Source organism: Giraffa tippelskirchi, chromosome 2 (genome assembly GCF_054371585.1).
Source record: "Giraffa tippelskirchi isolate mGirTip1 chromosome 2, T2T-mGirTip1v1.2.pri, whole genome shotgun sequence".
Lineage (NCBI taxonomy): Eukaryota > Metazoa > Chordata > Mammalia > Artiodactyla > Giraffidae > Giraffa > Giraffa tippelskirchi.
In genome coordinates, this window is record NC_137276.1 from 132,523,527 (window position 1) to 132,538,261 (window position 14,735).

A 14,735-nucleotide genomic window follows, 5' to 3' on the forward strand; every position below is an offset into this window, starting at 1 on the left:
CCAACAGTGTAGGAGGATTCCTTTCTCTATACAAGCTCTCTTTGTTATTTTCAGACTTTTTTGGTGATGGCCATTCTGACTGGTGTGAGGTGATACCTCAATGTACCTTTGATTTGTATTTCTCTAATAATTAGTGATGTTGAACATTTTTTTCATGTGCCTATTGCCCATACTATAGTTGGTGAAATCAAACAAAAGTTGGACACGACTTAGTGACTGAACAACAATTGCTCAGCTGTGTGTCGTCTTTGGAGAAATGTCCATTTATATCTTCTGCTCATTTTTTGATTGGTTTTTTTTCATATTGATCTGTATGATATTTTTGTATATTTTGGAAATTAATCCTTTGTCAATCACATAATTTTCAAATATTTTCCCCACTGCAATCCTATTTTTGAGGATATATCTGGTTGTTGTTGTTCAGTGGCTCAGTCATGTCCAACTCTTTGTGACGTCATGGATTGCAGCATGCCAGGATTCCCTGTCCTTTACTGTCTCCCAGAGTTTGCTCAGACTCATGTCCATTGAGTTGGTGATGCCATCCAACCTTCTCATCCTCTTCTGCCACTTTCTCTTTTTGTCCTCAGTCTTTCCCAGCATCAAGGTCTTTTCCAATGAGCTGGCTCTTTGCATCAGATGGCCAAAGTATTAGATCTTTAGTTCCAACATCAATCCTTTCAATGAGGATTTAGGTTTGATTTCTTTTAGGATTGACTGGTTTGATCTCCTTGCAGGCCAACGATCTCTCAAGAGTCTTCTCCAATACCACAATTCAAAAGTATTAATTCTTCTGCACTCAACCTTTTTTATGGTCCAACTCTCACATCAGTATGGACTACTGGAAAAACCATAGCTTTGACTAGACAGACTTTGTTGGCAAAGTGATGTCTCTGCTTTTTAATATGCTAAGTTTGTAATAGTTTTTCTTCTAAGGAACAAGCATCTTTTTAAATTTCATATCTGCAGTCACCATCTGCAGTGATTTTGGAGCCCAAGAAAATAAAGTATGTCACTGTCTCCATTGTTTCTCCATCTATTTGTGCCATGAAGTGCTGTGACTGGATGCTATGATCTTTGTTTTTTGAATGTTGAGTTTTCAGCCAACCTTTTCACTCTCCACTTTTACTGTTAATGAAAGTCTCTTTAGTTCCTCTTTACTTTCTGCCATTAGGGTTGTATCATCTGCATATCTGAGGTTATTGATATCTCTCTTGGCAGTCTTGATTCCAGCTTTTGATTCATCCAGCCTGGCATTTCGCATGATGTACTCTGCATATAAGTTAAATAAGCAGGGTGAAAATATAAAGCCTTGACATACTCCTTTCCCAATTTTGAACCAGTTCGTTGTTCCATGTACATTTCTAACTATTGCTTCTTGACCTGCATACAGGTTTCTCAGGAGGCAAGTAAGGTTGTCTGGTATTCCCATCTCTTTAACAATTTTCCACAGTTTGTTGTGATCCACACAATCAAAGGCTTTAGTGTCGTCAATGAAGTAGAAGTAGATGCTTTTGTGGAATTCTCTTGCTTTTTCCATGATCCAACAGATGTTGGCAATTTGATCTCTGGTTCCTCTGCCTTTTCTAAATCCAGCTTGTACACCTGGAAGTTCTTGGTTCACGTACTGTTGAAGTCTAGCTTGATTTTGAGCATTTCACATTGCTAGCATGTGAAATGAGTGGAAGTGTGTGGGAGTTTGAACATTTTTTGTCATTGCCCTTCTTTGGGATTAGAATGAAAACTGATCTTTTCCAGTCCTGTGGCCTCTACTGAGTTTTCCAAATTTGTTAGTATATTGACTGCAGCACTTTAAAGCATCATCTTTTAGGATTTGAAACAGATCAGCTGCAGACAACTCAAATTCAAAAAGATACATGAACCCCAATGTTCATAGCAGTACTATTTATAATAACAAAGACGTGGAAGGAATCTAAATGTATATCAACAGATAAATGGGTAAAAAAGACTCAGCATATATGTGTATGTGTATATATATACAAGATAAGAGTTTAACTTCTGTGGTTACAGTAGTTTTATCTTTGTTCAGAAGATAAAGTATAATAATCCTATGAAACAAAAAGTTTTCTATGACCAGGTCTTGGTCAAAAATATAAAGTTTTCTCCAGTTTATTTGCATGTTTAAATGAGCAATTGCACCTTCCACTCACCAACCAAATACCAAAAGTATTATTTAAAACTCCAAATATTTAGATAATGTCTGTATAACAAAATATTTCTGTTTAAAAAACTGATTAAAAATTAGAAATGTATACTAAATTCTCATTTTTAAATATTTGACAAAAAGGTATATGAAAATGAGTAAGCCTAGAAATTGGAATTTTTCCTTTTTAAATTATATACATTAAATATAGGTTACGAAAGCTTTTGAAATTCAAGTATATGTTAACTATGCTAGTCTCTATGTTATAAAATTTTACTCTTACGGAACTGGTAACTTTCTATGCTTTCTATACAATTATATAAAAGGTAGCTAATCTCATAGACTGAGATAGAGATTTCTCTCAACACTGCTCTTGGATAAGAATTAGAGACTAAAGATAAAGCATTAATTATCTCTAGTTAGATAAAATTGAAGAATTTTAACTTCCAAAAAAATTGTTTTCTTAATAAAAATATAGATTAATTGGCTAGTATATCACTATTTCTTCCCTTATAAATATGCATGAAATAGAGCCATTATTTTTATTTAGAGTGGGAAAATATAAAGAAATCAGCATCTTGCCTGGTGCATCTTCCCTACTGTTGTTTCTTCATTCACCTTGGCCTCAGCATTCCATCGCAGGAAATCAACAGTGTAGGTTCCATTGTGATATCACCTAGAGTAAAAAATAATTGATTAGCAAGGAGAATACTTGGTTTTGAACACTAAAATTTCCTAGAAGTTTGAAATTAGTGAAGAATATATGAAAAACAAAGCCAAAAGGATAGAAAGACCACCAGACTAGCAGGTGTTAATTAACGTTTCAGATTCTCTTTTTCTCATTTGCCCATTCAAGACAGACATTCACTGTTGGTTTCCTTCGCTGGGTTTGCCTGTCCTTTTTTATGGTGTTTTGCCTGCTTCTGACTTCTTGTTTTCACTGAGAGTTTGTATAGATTGTTTTTCAGTGTGTCTCTTTTATCTTTATGTATGGGTTTCTCAATATGCTGCTTATTCTTCAACCTCTTTAACTCCTAGCTGAAACCTCCCACTATCATGCAATGTTCTTCCTACTACTGGCTAATGGCATCAGTATTCTTTCCCCATTCTCTATTCAACCATTTCAACTCAGACAGACATTCTAAATTTCATTTTTTGGGGGAAACTGTTTAAACTTTAAAGTGGAAGATAAAATGTATCTGCCCTGCTCCATGGACTCAATTATATTCTTTTGACATTGATTACATTTTGCATGTCCACAATACTATGCTCAGAGTGTGCTTCGTCTTGTTTTCTTTCATAGAGGATAATTATAAAATAATGAAATTTAAATGAAGCATAGTCAAATTAAATACACAATGTGTGGAAAAAACAAAACCAGGAGAATCGTTTGTCTTCCTATTGACTACCTCCTGTGGATATAGATGGATTTGTTCTGGTTTTTCAGGTATTCTTATTTCCAATTTATATTCTCAGTGATAACGATGGTACTGGCATATTCATCACTAATTACAGAATAAATTACATTAAGCAAAGATTTACTGTGTGCTTTATAAGGGAGGGAAAATAATAAAGAGAAAATAATTTGTTTAGATAGGAGGTATTTGCTTCATTCTTAATCTGACTAGGTCAAATCTCAGCATGGGGGTATCACAAAAACAACCAGGTGAGGACTTTATAAATTAGAAGATTCATAATTAGAGAAACATGAATATTCTTCCCAAATAATCTATATATTTAATTCAGTCTTTAGTTAAGATTGTTCTTCCCTAGTGGCTCAGTGTTAAAATAACTACCTGCCAATGCATGAGATGTGGGTTTGATTCCTGGATCTGGAAGGTCCCCTGGAGAAGGAAATGGCAACCAACTCCAGTATCCTTACCTGGGAAATCCCATGGACAGAGGAGCTGGCAGGCTATTGTCCAAGGGGTTGCAAAAGAGTTCGACCCAACCTAGCAACTAAAACAACAAATTTTACATGGGCACTAGAGGTTTAAATAATAGCCAGGAAAATCTTAAAGAAGAAAAAGATAAAACTATATCGCTTTTAGAAATAAGAGACTAATGAACTCTATTTGGGCTCATGCACTTTGAAATGGAAACACACACACACACACATAAACCAAAGGTCTATCTATGTGCATAAATAGCATGTAAAAATTGTTTGAATCCTTCCCAAAACATTTGTGGGATTTTTTTTGTTACTTGACAAACACATCCAATTAAAAAAACAAGTCTTTTGAGTATTTAATGACGTGCAAACCAACAAACATTTTTGGTGGATAAATGGATATTATGCCAAATTTCAGCTCTCAATACATTTATAGGCTAGAGGAAGATGATATAAAATAGATCAGTTGCCCTAATACAAGGAAAAATAAAATGCTAGGTGTCACAGAGATTCAGTTAATATAAACTGGAAAAAAAAATTTTTACATGATGTCTACTTGGATACATAGATGTCAGATCAGGATACATAAGGTTTGAAAATGCTTATATTAAGTAATTAGTTGTATTTGTAAATCCGCAAAATCTGTCACAATGCAAGGTAGACAATAACTACCTTTTTACTGAATTAGAGTTTGGTCATGCCATTAGTTTCCATATATGTCATAAATATCTCTATCTATCTGTCTATCTATCTATCTATATATATATATCAATTTACAATGATTATTACTCATTTAGTGTCCTTGTTTTTTACAAGATTATTTTTATCTTTGAAATTAAATATTTTTATATTTCTATTTTATTATTGACAAAGTTATATATGCAAGTACTGAGGACTTAGGGCTTTCCTGGTGGCCCAGTGGTAAAGAATCTGCCTGCAGTGCAGGAGACACAGGAGATGTGTGTTCGATCCCTGAGTCAGGAAGATCCTCTGGAGAAGGAAATGGCAAACCACTCTAGTATTCTTGCCTGGGAAATCCCATGGGCAGAGGACCCTGGTGAGTTACAGTCCATGGGGTCACAAAAGACCCAACTTAGAGACTAAACAACAACAAACAAGGACTTATCAAAAAAAAAAAAATTCAATCATATCATGAAATTATGTTTATATTTTGGTTTGGTTAATTGGATTTTACCAAAGTAAGGGATAATTTTCTCTTGGTTTAATTCCATTTTATTTTTTGCAAGGGAAGTAAAGCCCATTTAAAGTGACTGATGAACTTGCTGAGAAATTAAACTTACAGATAATTTACAAAATTAGTAGCACAACTTTTGGAAAACAACAGTTAGGTACAATATAATGCAATATACTCCCACACAAAGTCAGCTAAATAATTATTTGCTGCTAATAAAGATCTTTACATTTCAGTTAACTCATGATCTTTTACTGTTAATGCTAATATAAATTCTATTATCTGGAAATATTTTCTCCTAATTTTTAAAGTTTATTTTAAAAAACATTTTCAATTAAAATCTTAAATAATTTTGTACATGCTAAAAACTGTTGAAAAATTCTGCTTTTTAGCCAGAAAATTATATTTTAAAAGATATTTTTCTACATCATTTAATTTGAAGACAAACTGTATATATAATTAAATCAAATATTTCTTTTTAACAAATGAAACTGATTTTAAGAAGAAGTCTCATAGAGCACACTGTTTTTAGGAATTAGTTGAATGACACTTTTCCAGTTGAGCTTAGGAGTTGGAAATAAAATGGCAATACAAGCTTAAGTTCCTTCAGTATTTTTAATGATTTTAGAATTCTAATTCTAAAATTGAATTAGACCTGAATAAAAGAAGGAAACAATTTCTTCAAAATATAATTTTGTTTGAATTAACTTTATGCTTTGAATTGTTTGCTAGAATAGCATTATTATATATCTTGTTAAACAAAATTAATTTTTTTAGCAAATTCTCAGTGTTAAAAATTTTAGATGTCATTTGGTTTGTCCCAAAACAGTCTAGAAATCGTTAATTAATTGAAAGTTATTTTTAGATATAGAAATTGACATACAAGTTAATATATTTCAAATATATAAAAATTTAAAAGACATACCCTTCCATTAGCTCTAAGAGCTTATTAAATGGAAAATTTTTGTTTGTGCCTTTCGTTCTTTATTTTTTTTTTCCTATGGGTTGGGAAACACTCAGAAGTGGCATACCAGAATACAGAGTAACAAGATACTTGACACTATTTCTAGAATGTTCAAAATTAAATATATTTCAGTAAAATGGCTATTGTCTTTTTTGTAAACTGGTAAGTATCTAAAGTGTTATTTTTAAAATTCTACTTCCTTAAAATATATTAAAGTAAAAAAAAGATTCATATTTCCTATATAACTAAATTTATAATCTTTTTCATTCTCTCCAATACATCTTGTATAGATGGTGGCTAAATGTATTTGAAATAAAATTGTAAGTTCCATAAATTTAGTGGATTATTTATGTTCTAGCAATTTAAAAGTTATATTAAAAATGTATGTTCCAAGATTCCTATTAGTTTCCTGGTTAAGAATAAAAATCCAGAAAATGCAGTATTTGAGAAAAAAAATTTGTTTGAGACGAAAGCTAGATAAACAGCAATGGACAGCATACAGACAGGGGCAGGAAGTACAGAAGGATTTCATATTCATTTGATCAAAATTGTTCAGCTATTTTTACTTGTATAATAATTCTTATGCAAATTTTGGAGCTTCTGTCTGCTTATCTGCAAAATAAGAAGTGAGAATTATATGGTCTACAAGGTTCCTATTATGTTTTGATTCTCTCATACATAAAAGTTATTCATTCAGTATTGTTTTTCTTGCCTGTGGTAGTCACTGTGCTTTTAGATATAGCAGTATATAATTTACTGTGTAACTTATGCAACTTACTGTTATATACTGTATATAATTTGTTACTGTGTAACAAACTTAATGATTTGAAACAAGATCATTAAGTGGTTCAGCTCTGCAGGTCAGTAGTCTGGGTCCAGCATTACTGGGTTTTATGCTGAGGCTCACACAATGCTGTGATCCAGATAATTGTTGGCCATACTGTGGTTCTCATCTAGAGTCTGAGCTTCTCTTCCAAGTTCATTCAAGTTGTTGGCAGAACTGTTTCTTATAGCCCTAGGAATGAGGTCCCTATTTCGTGACTGGCAAGTAAGGGTCATTTTCCACTCCCAGAGGCAATCTGCATTGCTTGCCATGTGGCCTCCTCCATCTTAAAAGCTAGTAATGGAAAAACTCCCTCATTGAATCTATCTCATATTTAGAATCTGGCTTTGAAATCTTCACCAAAAAGAGTTTGACCCTTATAAGGGCTAAACTGATTAAGAGAAGCTTCAGTCAGTTCAGTCCCTCAGTCGTGTCCGACACTTCGCGACCCCATGAACCGCAGCATGCCAGGCCTCCCTGTCCATCACCAGCTCCTGGAGTCCACCCAAACCCATGTCCATCGAGTCGATGATGTCATCCAACCATCTCATCCTCTGTCGTCCCCTTCTCCTCCTGCTCCCAATCCCTCCCAGCATCAGGGTCTTTTCCAATGAGTCAGCTCTCCACATCAGGTGGCCAAAGTATTGGAATTTCAGCTTCAACATCAGTCCTTCCAATGAACACCCAGGACTGATCTCGTTTAGGATGGACTGGTTGGATCTCCTTGCAGTCCAAGGGATTCTCTCTCAAGAGTCTTCTCCAACACCACAGTTCAAAAGCATCAATTCTTCGGTGCTCAGCTTTCTTTATAGTCCAACTCTCACATCCATACATGACCACTGGAAAAACCATAGCCTTGACTAGACAGACCTTTGTTGGCAAAGTAATGTCTCAGCTTTTTAATATGCTGTCTAGGTTGGTCATAACTTTCCTCCCAAGGAGTAAGCGTCTTTTAATTTGATGGCTGCAGTCACCATCTGCAGTGATTTTGGAGCCCAGAAAAATAAAGTCAACCACTGTTTTCACTGTTTCTCCATCTATCTGCCATGAAGTGATGGGACCGGATGCCATGATATTAGTTTTCTGAATGTTGAGCTTTTTTTAAGCCAACTTTTTCACTCTCCACTTTCACTTTCATCAAGAGGCTCTTTAGTTCTTCTTCACTTTCTGCCATAAGGGTGGTGTCATCTGCATATCTGAGGTTTGATATTTCTCCTGGCAATCTTGATTCCAGCTTGTGCTTCATCCAGCCCAGCGTTTCTCATGATGTACTCTGCATATAAGTTAAATAAGCAGGGTGACAATATACAGCCTTGATGTATTCCTTTTCCTGTTTGGAACCAGTCTGTTGTTCCATGTCCAGTTCTAACTGTTGCTTCCTGACCTGCATACAGGTTTCTCAAGAGGCAGGTCAGGTGGTCTGGTATTCCCATCTCTTTCAGGATTTTCCACAGTTTATTGTGATCCACACAGTCAAAGGCTTTGGCATAGTCAATAAAGCAGAGATAGATGTTTTTCTTGTACTCTCTTGCTTTTTTGATGATCCATCGGATGTTGGCAATTTGATCTCTGGTTCCTCTGCCTTTTCTAAAACCAACTTGAACATCTGGAAGTTCACCGTTCATGTATTGCTGAAGCCTGGCTTGGAGAATTTTAAGCATTACTTTACTAACGTGTGAGATGAGTGCAATTGTGCGGTAGTTTGAGAATTCTTTGGCATTGCCTTTCTTTGGTATAGGAATGAAAACTGACCTTTTCCAGTCCTGTGGCTTACCAAGGATTATTTTCATTTTAAGGTCAAGTGGTTTAAGATCTTAATTACATCTACAAAATACTATTATAGCAGCACATAGATTATTATTTAATTGAATATCTGACAAAGGGTTTATATTCCCCAGTGGGATGGGAATCTTGGGACACATCTTAAAATGTTAGTTGCTCAGTTATGTTCAACTCTTTAGGATCTCATGGACTATAGACCTCCAGGCTCCTCTGTCTATGGGATTTTCCAGGCAAGGATACTAGAGTGGCTTGCCAGTCCCTTCTCCAGGGTATCTTTCTGACCCAGGGTTTGAACCTGGGTATCCTGCATTGCAGGCAGATTTTTTACCATATGAGCCACCAGGGACACATCTTAGAATTTTGCTTATCACAAAAACTGATGTGTCAGCCACAGCGTCTTCTTTCATAATGTATGTAATCAAATTTGGGGAAAAAACAATGCCTGAATAATGAGTTAGTTATATTTAATAAATGTTTAATAGAAGAAGTAGGTTGCTTTGAGTATCATTACTCATGATCATCTTAATTGAACAATACAACCAAGCTAGCCACTTGTACCAAAAGCGTTTATTGTTGTTTTTCAGTCACTAAGTTGTGTTGGACCCTTTGCAGCTCCATGGACTGCAGCACGCCAGACTCTTCTGTCCTCCATTATCTCCCAAGCAAGAGCATAGTCTTTAAATCTCAACTGAGGGTATGGATGTTTCTAAATCTTTATTTGGTCAACATTTCTCCCACAAATTTAACATGATATTTGGATGTTGCACTTGCAATTCTCCATTTATTTCTTCAAATGTACCCCCTTCTTTTTGCCTAGTGCCTTGCTCAGCCTTCTCACCTTACCCAGGGGTGAATATTTACATACTGTTTTACTGGGTTCATTACCCTCTGTCTTCTGGGTGGATCTGACCAGTGGTAGATACAAGCAGGAGAACAGAGGTGAGAGGACAGTGATGTTGGGGTACTTATTCTTCATCTCTGCTAGCCTGTAGCTTGACCCAGTTCTTGTCCAGAAGACTCCTCCCATAACTATTTGTGTGCTTCTTTTTACTTCAGTCTAGACAAAGGAATGATTTTCTGCTATTTCTGACCTTGAAGTCCTTTATAGCATCTCTTGCATTTTTCTTATTACCCAAATATTGTAAATATGCTCCTCCTCAATTACTCTGTTAAGAGTGTAGAATCTTTTAGCTGATACTGGAATTGCTATAAAAGCTTTATTACTAGTTTAGTATTTTTTTCCTACATACCCCTCCCCAGTTTGTTTAGAGTATGCTATGTGAATATGAGTCTATGAAATACAGTTATAGCCAATGAGACATAATCAGATGGGCTTTTCTGGAAAAGCAGCTTACTTTTTTTTTTTTTTTCTATAACAGATGACAATCATGACTTATTCTCCCTTTCTGTGTCTTCTTACTTGGTTGGGAGGAGGAGACATGTAATCATAAAATCACAAGCATATGATAAAAGATAGCCCCTATGGCTGAGTGCAAAAAATGGAAATAATCTGAATTCCTAGTGACAAATTTAAGCCACCATACTTGCTCTGAGTTTCACAGTATAAATAAATCCTACTGTCAATTTTTTTGGTTTGTTTGTTTCCAGCTGTCTTATGAATGTATTCCTGACTAATGTTTCCACCCATCCTATTCCTTTCATGCCTCTGTCCATATAACAATGTCATTAGCAGATTAAATGATGAAGTATGTATTTCTAGAATATCTACTTTGCTGTTTCTTCAGATCATGATCAGAGCACAGGCAGATAACTAGGTCTGCCATTTTCAAGAGGTTCGAACATGCAATATCAAGTGGACCCTTTAGCACACACATTCTATTTCTTATTTTTAATAGAACCCATCAAGACTCCTGTCCAGATGTTCTCATAATATTTTGCAAGAGTTTCATGTTCCTCAACCTCTAGCTAGAAATTTTTAAATGTATTTTATTTTATTTCTATTTATTTTCTATTATTTTCTATTTATTTTCACATCATAACCAGGAGATGGGGTGGCAAGCTTAGTGTGTTTTTACAAGATGTATGTGGAATTCAGCATTAATAGGAGCCTTAATACTATTTTATTAAACTGCCGCCTTTGTTTTTGGCTCACCTCAAATGTCATATTTCAGGTGGGAAGAAAACAAACCACTGCATGTCCTTGTTTTGATTTTTCCTCCATATCAACTTAATGGTCTGTACATTTTCTCCTTAATTTGCTTTATAAACTCATTACATTCCCACCAAATATTCTCATGGATTTTTCTTGTTACATGATTAATACACTCTCTGATTCTCCTCTAATAAGTACTGGTCATGTTATATTTTATCTGTTACACATTAATAGCTGATCTCCTTAATGGTATTCAGAAAACTACATGAACAGAAACCAGCTTAAAAATATTTTTTCCAGGAAACCTTTCATTAATTAACTCACAATTGAGGCTGTAGGAGCAATCAAAGATTTTCATCAGACATCTGCCTTAAGATAGGTCATGACTGTCATGCATGCTTGGAGTAATTAAGACCGAGATAGTTTTTCAGCTCATGTGGGAAAAAATGGATTTGAGAGAGAGCAACAAGGAAGAACAAGCAAGATGACAGTGAGTTTTTTTTACTAACATATGGGTAGGGAGGAATCTCATGATACATGACATCTGATAATTGATGATATTTGGTAGAGAACAATAAGGTTTATCAAGGCAAAGATACTCTGAAATTAGAAGGCTAGATCATAGGCAGCACAGGACTTTCTTTTACAGGATATTCTTTCACATAATATTCATATGGTTCTTATTTCTGAGACTGAGCTTTGCTACAGACCATTAGGTTTTGAGTGTGAGTTACTGAGATGAGACAGCAGCAATATAAAATAGCAAACAAAAAAATGTAACGTGAAAAATTGAAAGGGTCAGCTTGGTAAACTTGGTTACATTTTACTAATTGAAGAAAAGTAAAATCTGTTTCTGAAATGATAAGGAAATGCTCAATATTTTTATATATTCATTTTCTGTCTCATTTTTATTATGGGAGCAATTAAAACTGAAATTGCATTACCAGTATTATTGTCATTACAGTGATTTTTCATAGATACTATTTGTGCTCTAGGATTGAGACATTAGAGTGATGAAAGGAAACAATAGCGTTTTATACTTTTGTGTAATAAAGACTTTCCATGCTTCTCTTCAAAGTTTGAGATTATTCTCATTAACAAAATTAAATAAAATGATAACCTAGGGAATTCAGTCACTGCTCTTATGCTTTTTCTGGTTTATTTGTACTTAGTGAAAAGTTTATATGAATGCAATTTCACAACTTGCATCGACTTCCTCTTCTCTTCAAATGCAAGGTAGTTCCATTTGTCATATTCTTGTCATTTTCATAAAAGTATGACACTAACATCAAAACTCTCCCCACTTAAGGCTTCTATTTCATGACTGGAAACATGCATTTATATCTTTAGTTCGTAGAAATATGGATAAAACAGACTGAGAGGTAAATTGGAAGTGACATTCGGGTAGTTCAAGGGGAGTCAGACAGGATTTAGTGATTAGATTAGAATGTGTGTCCTGAGACATAAAGCATAATCTCAAACCTACATGAGTTTTGGAGCTGAAACTGAGCTGCTTAATCGACTACACTATCCTCCCTAGTGGAACATAAGCAGTGAGGTAAATACAACACAGAGCTGTAGGCAAAAACTAAGGTAGTAGTACATTTTCTGTGTGTGTGTGTGTGTGTGTGTGTGTGTGTGTGTGTGTGTGTGTGAATGTCTATATATATTGGTGGTAACCTAAAACATGCCCAAGATAAGCAAGTCACATGTTCAGGTAGCTAAGGAATTTGATCCTATTTCATCCCACTCCAACCTTAATCCAAACTAAAATGTGATCTAAAGGTCTAGGACCTTTATTTGTATTTATGGCAATCACTTCAGTGACTTACACAGAATATTAGTAAATGTTTGCTGAATGGTTAATTCTCTTTCTGCTTTTTTATATAGGCAAATTATTTACAAGAAGATAAATATCTAATATACTAAAAAAGACACGGAATGATACCATGTCATGTAAACAAATTACACATTTGTTTGCCCATAAATTTCTAACTATACTTGATTATAAAGTCTTGCACATCAAAATGAAAAAGCATTATTCATTTCACACACATAAGTTAATTTATAGACAATTTTACTGTAAAAGATAAGGATTAAAAGCTTACATTTCAAAATTGCAGGTTTTATTGAAAAAGCTACATGGGCAGTTATTTTCAAGAAAAATTATTTCACCCCTCAGAAACTGGATTTTTTTCATTGTAAGTTTTCACTGCTTATGGATTCAAAATGGTCATTCTAGCAGCTACATTTTAAAAAATTTTCTCTATACTTCCCAGTTCATTCTAGACCCATACTCCTTTGTTAACAATAATACATAGTGTGTTTAAAATATAATTCTGCTTTAAATGTTAACCTCAAATAGATACTATTAGATGTTTTCCCTTTTCTTTCCCTTTGTAATTAATTTGTAAATAATAAGTTTAGCATCCTTTATATATGTATGTAAAGATTTTGACTATGGTATTATCTTCAATAAATTAATTCAATTTGGAATCAATACATAGAGAAAAGACCGACTATGAGAAGGAAATTTAACTGTTAAATCACTTTATATTCAATGTGCTCACTTAGGCATGCATATCTTTTAATTTAAGGGCCTTTGTATTACAAAATTCACAAACTTAGAGCATTTATTTGAATGTGTTATTTTTGTTTCTTCTAAAATTCTAGAAATGACATGGCTAGAAGAACTACTTTATGACTGGAGCATGACACTGTTAATTCAATCACGGTACCATGATTTAAATTAAATACACTTTATCACTTACTTCAGAATAACTACTGTGATATCTGACTTATGCTCCTTTTTCTCAGTAAATCACTTCAAAGACATCAGTTCTATCTATTAAACGGTCATGTCTAAATAGTTATGTCTAAGAGTACAACATCCTTCATCTGTCCTCAGAGTCTCACAACCATTAATTTTAAGATTGGTTACTAGCATAACAGTTATGCCCATTATTTTTCACATCTACTTTTCATCCTTGGAACACCCTAGCTCATAGCCATTAAGGTCAAAATTCCTTCTCTACAGTACAGTACAGAGTAGTTATTTAAATCAAATAACACTTCTGCCATTTGAAAAACCAGAATTGAAATTATTAAAAATAAACACTTGAATTCAAAATCACTTTAAGAAAATTAAATATTTTATATTCTCCCTTCTCTGCCTGGCTTCTCTCTTTCTCTCTGGCCCCTCTTGACATTTTTTCTAATCATTTTATATATGATAATAGTAGCATGTGAAATCATGTTATGAAACAAATTTCATGTACTAAGCAATGAATCTGAATGAAGAAGGTAACTGGAAATTTGTGAAGGAGGCATCTTTATATGATAATTCATCAAGTGTTATAAAGACCATAATTAACATATTATGACAGAAGGGTCAGCTTTTTAATATACTATATTAGTCATACAGGAAATATTACTTTGGCAAATACGCTAATATGAAGTGATTTTAAGTAAAAATATTTTTCTGAGGGGGATGGAGCTTCACTCTTCTCTGTTTCAATCTATCTTAATTATGATGCAAGAGTTTAACAGCTCATCATTTTGCCAGTATATGACTCTTGGAAAGTTATGTGTCATAGTTCTTACTTTACATATGCCATACACATATGAAAGACATGGTTTGTTTCATCATTAAATATTTGGTTAGAAGAGCAATCAAACTAAATGAAATGACATTGCTTACAGAAAATAGCTTTGTAAAGAAGTAACCAATACAAAAGTTTATTACTAAGTGAGGAAATGTTAGTAGATGTAAGCAGTATACTTTGGGACAACCAGACCTACAACTCTTG

The 14,735-nt window shown here is 34.1% G+C and overlaps 1 long non-coding RNA gene across 1 annotated transcript in view; it reads right to left on the reverse strand.

The window, feature by feature from the left end:
- Window positions 1-319: 319 nt before the first annotated feature.
- LOC145539221 (uncharacterized) overlaps window positions 320-14,735 on the reverse strand; it is a 212,748-nt gene continuing 198,332 nt past the window's right edge. The window contains exon 4 of the long non-coding RNA XR_014077642.1: window positions 320-2,837. This is a non-coding gene — a long non-coding RNA (uncharacterized LOC145539221). The remainder of the gene's footprint in view (window positions 2,838-14,735) is intronic.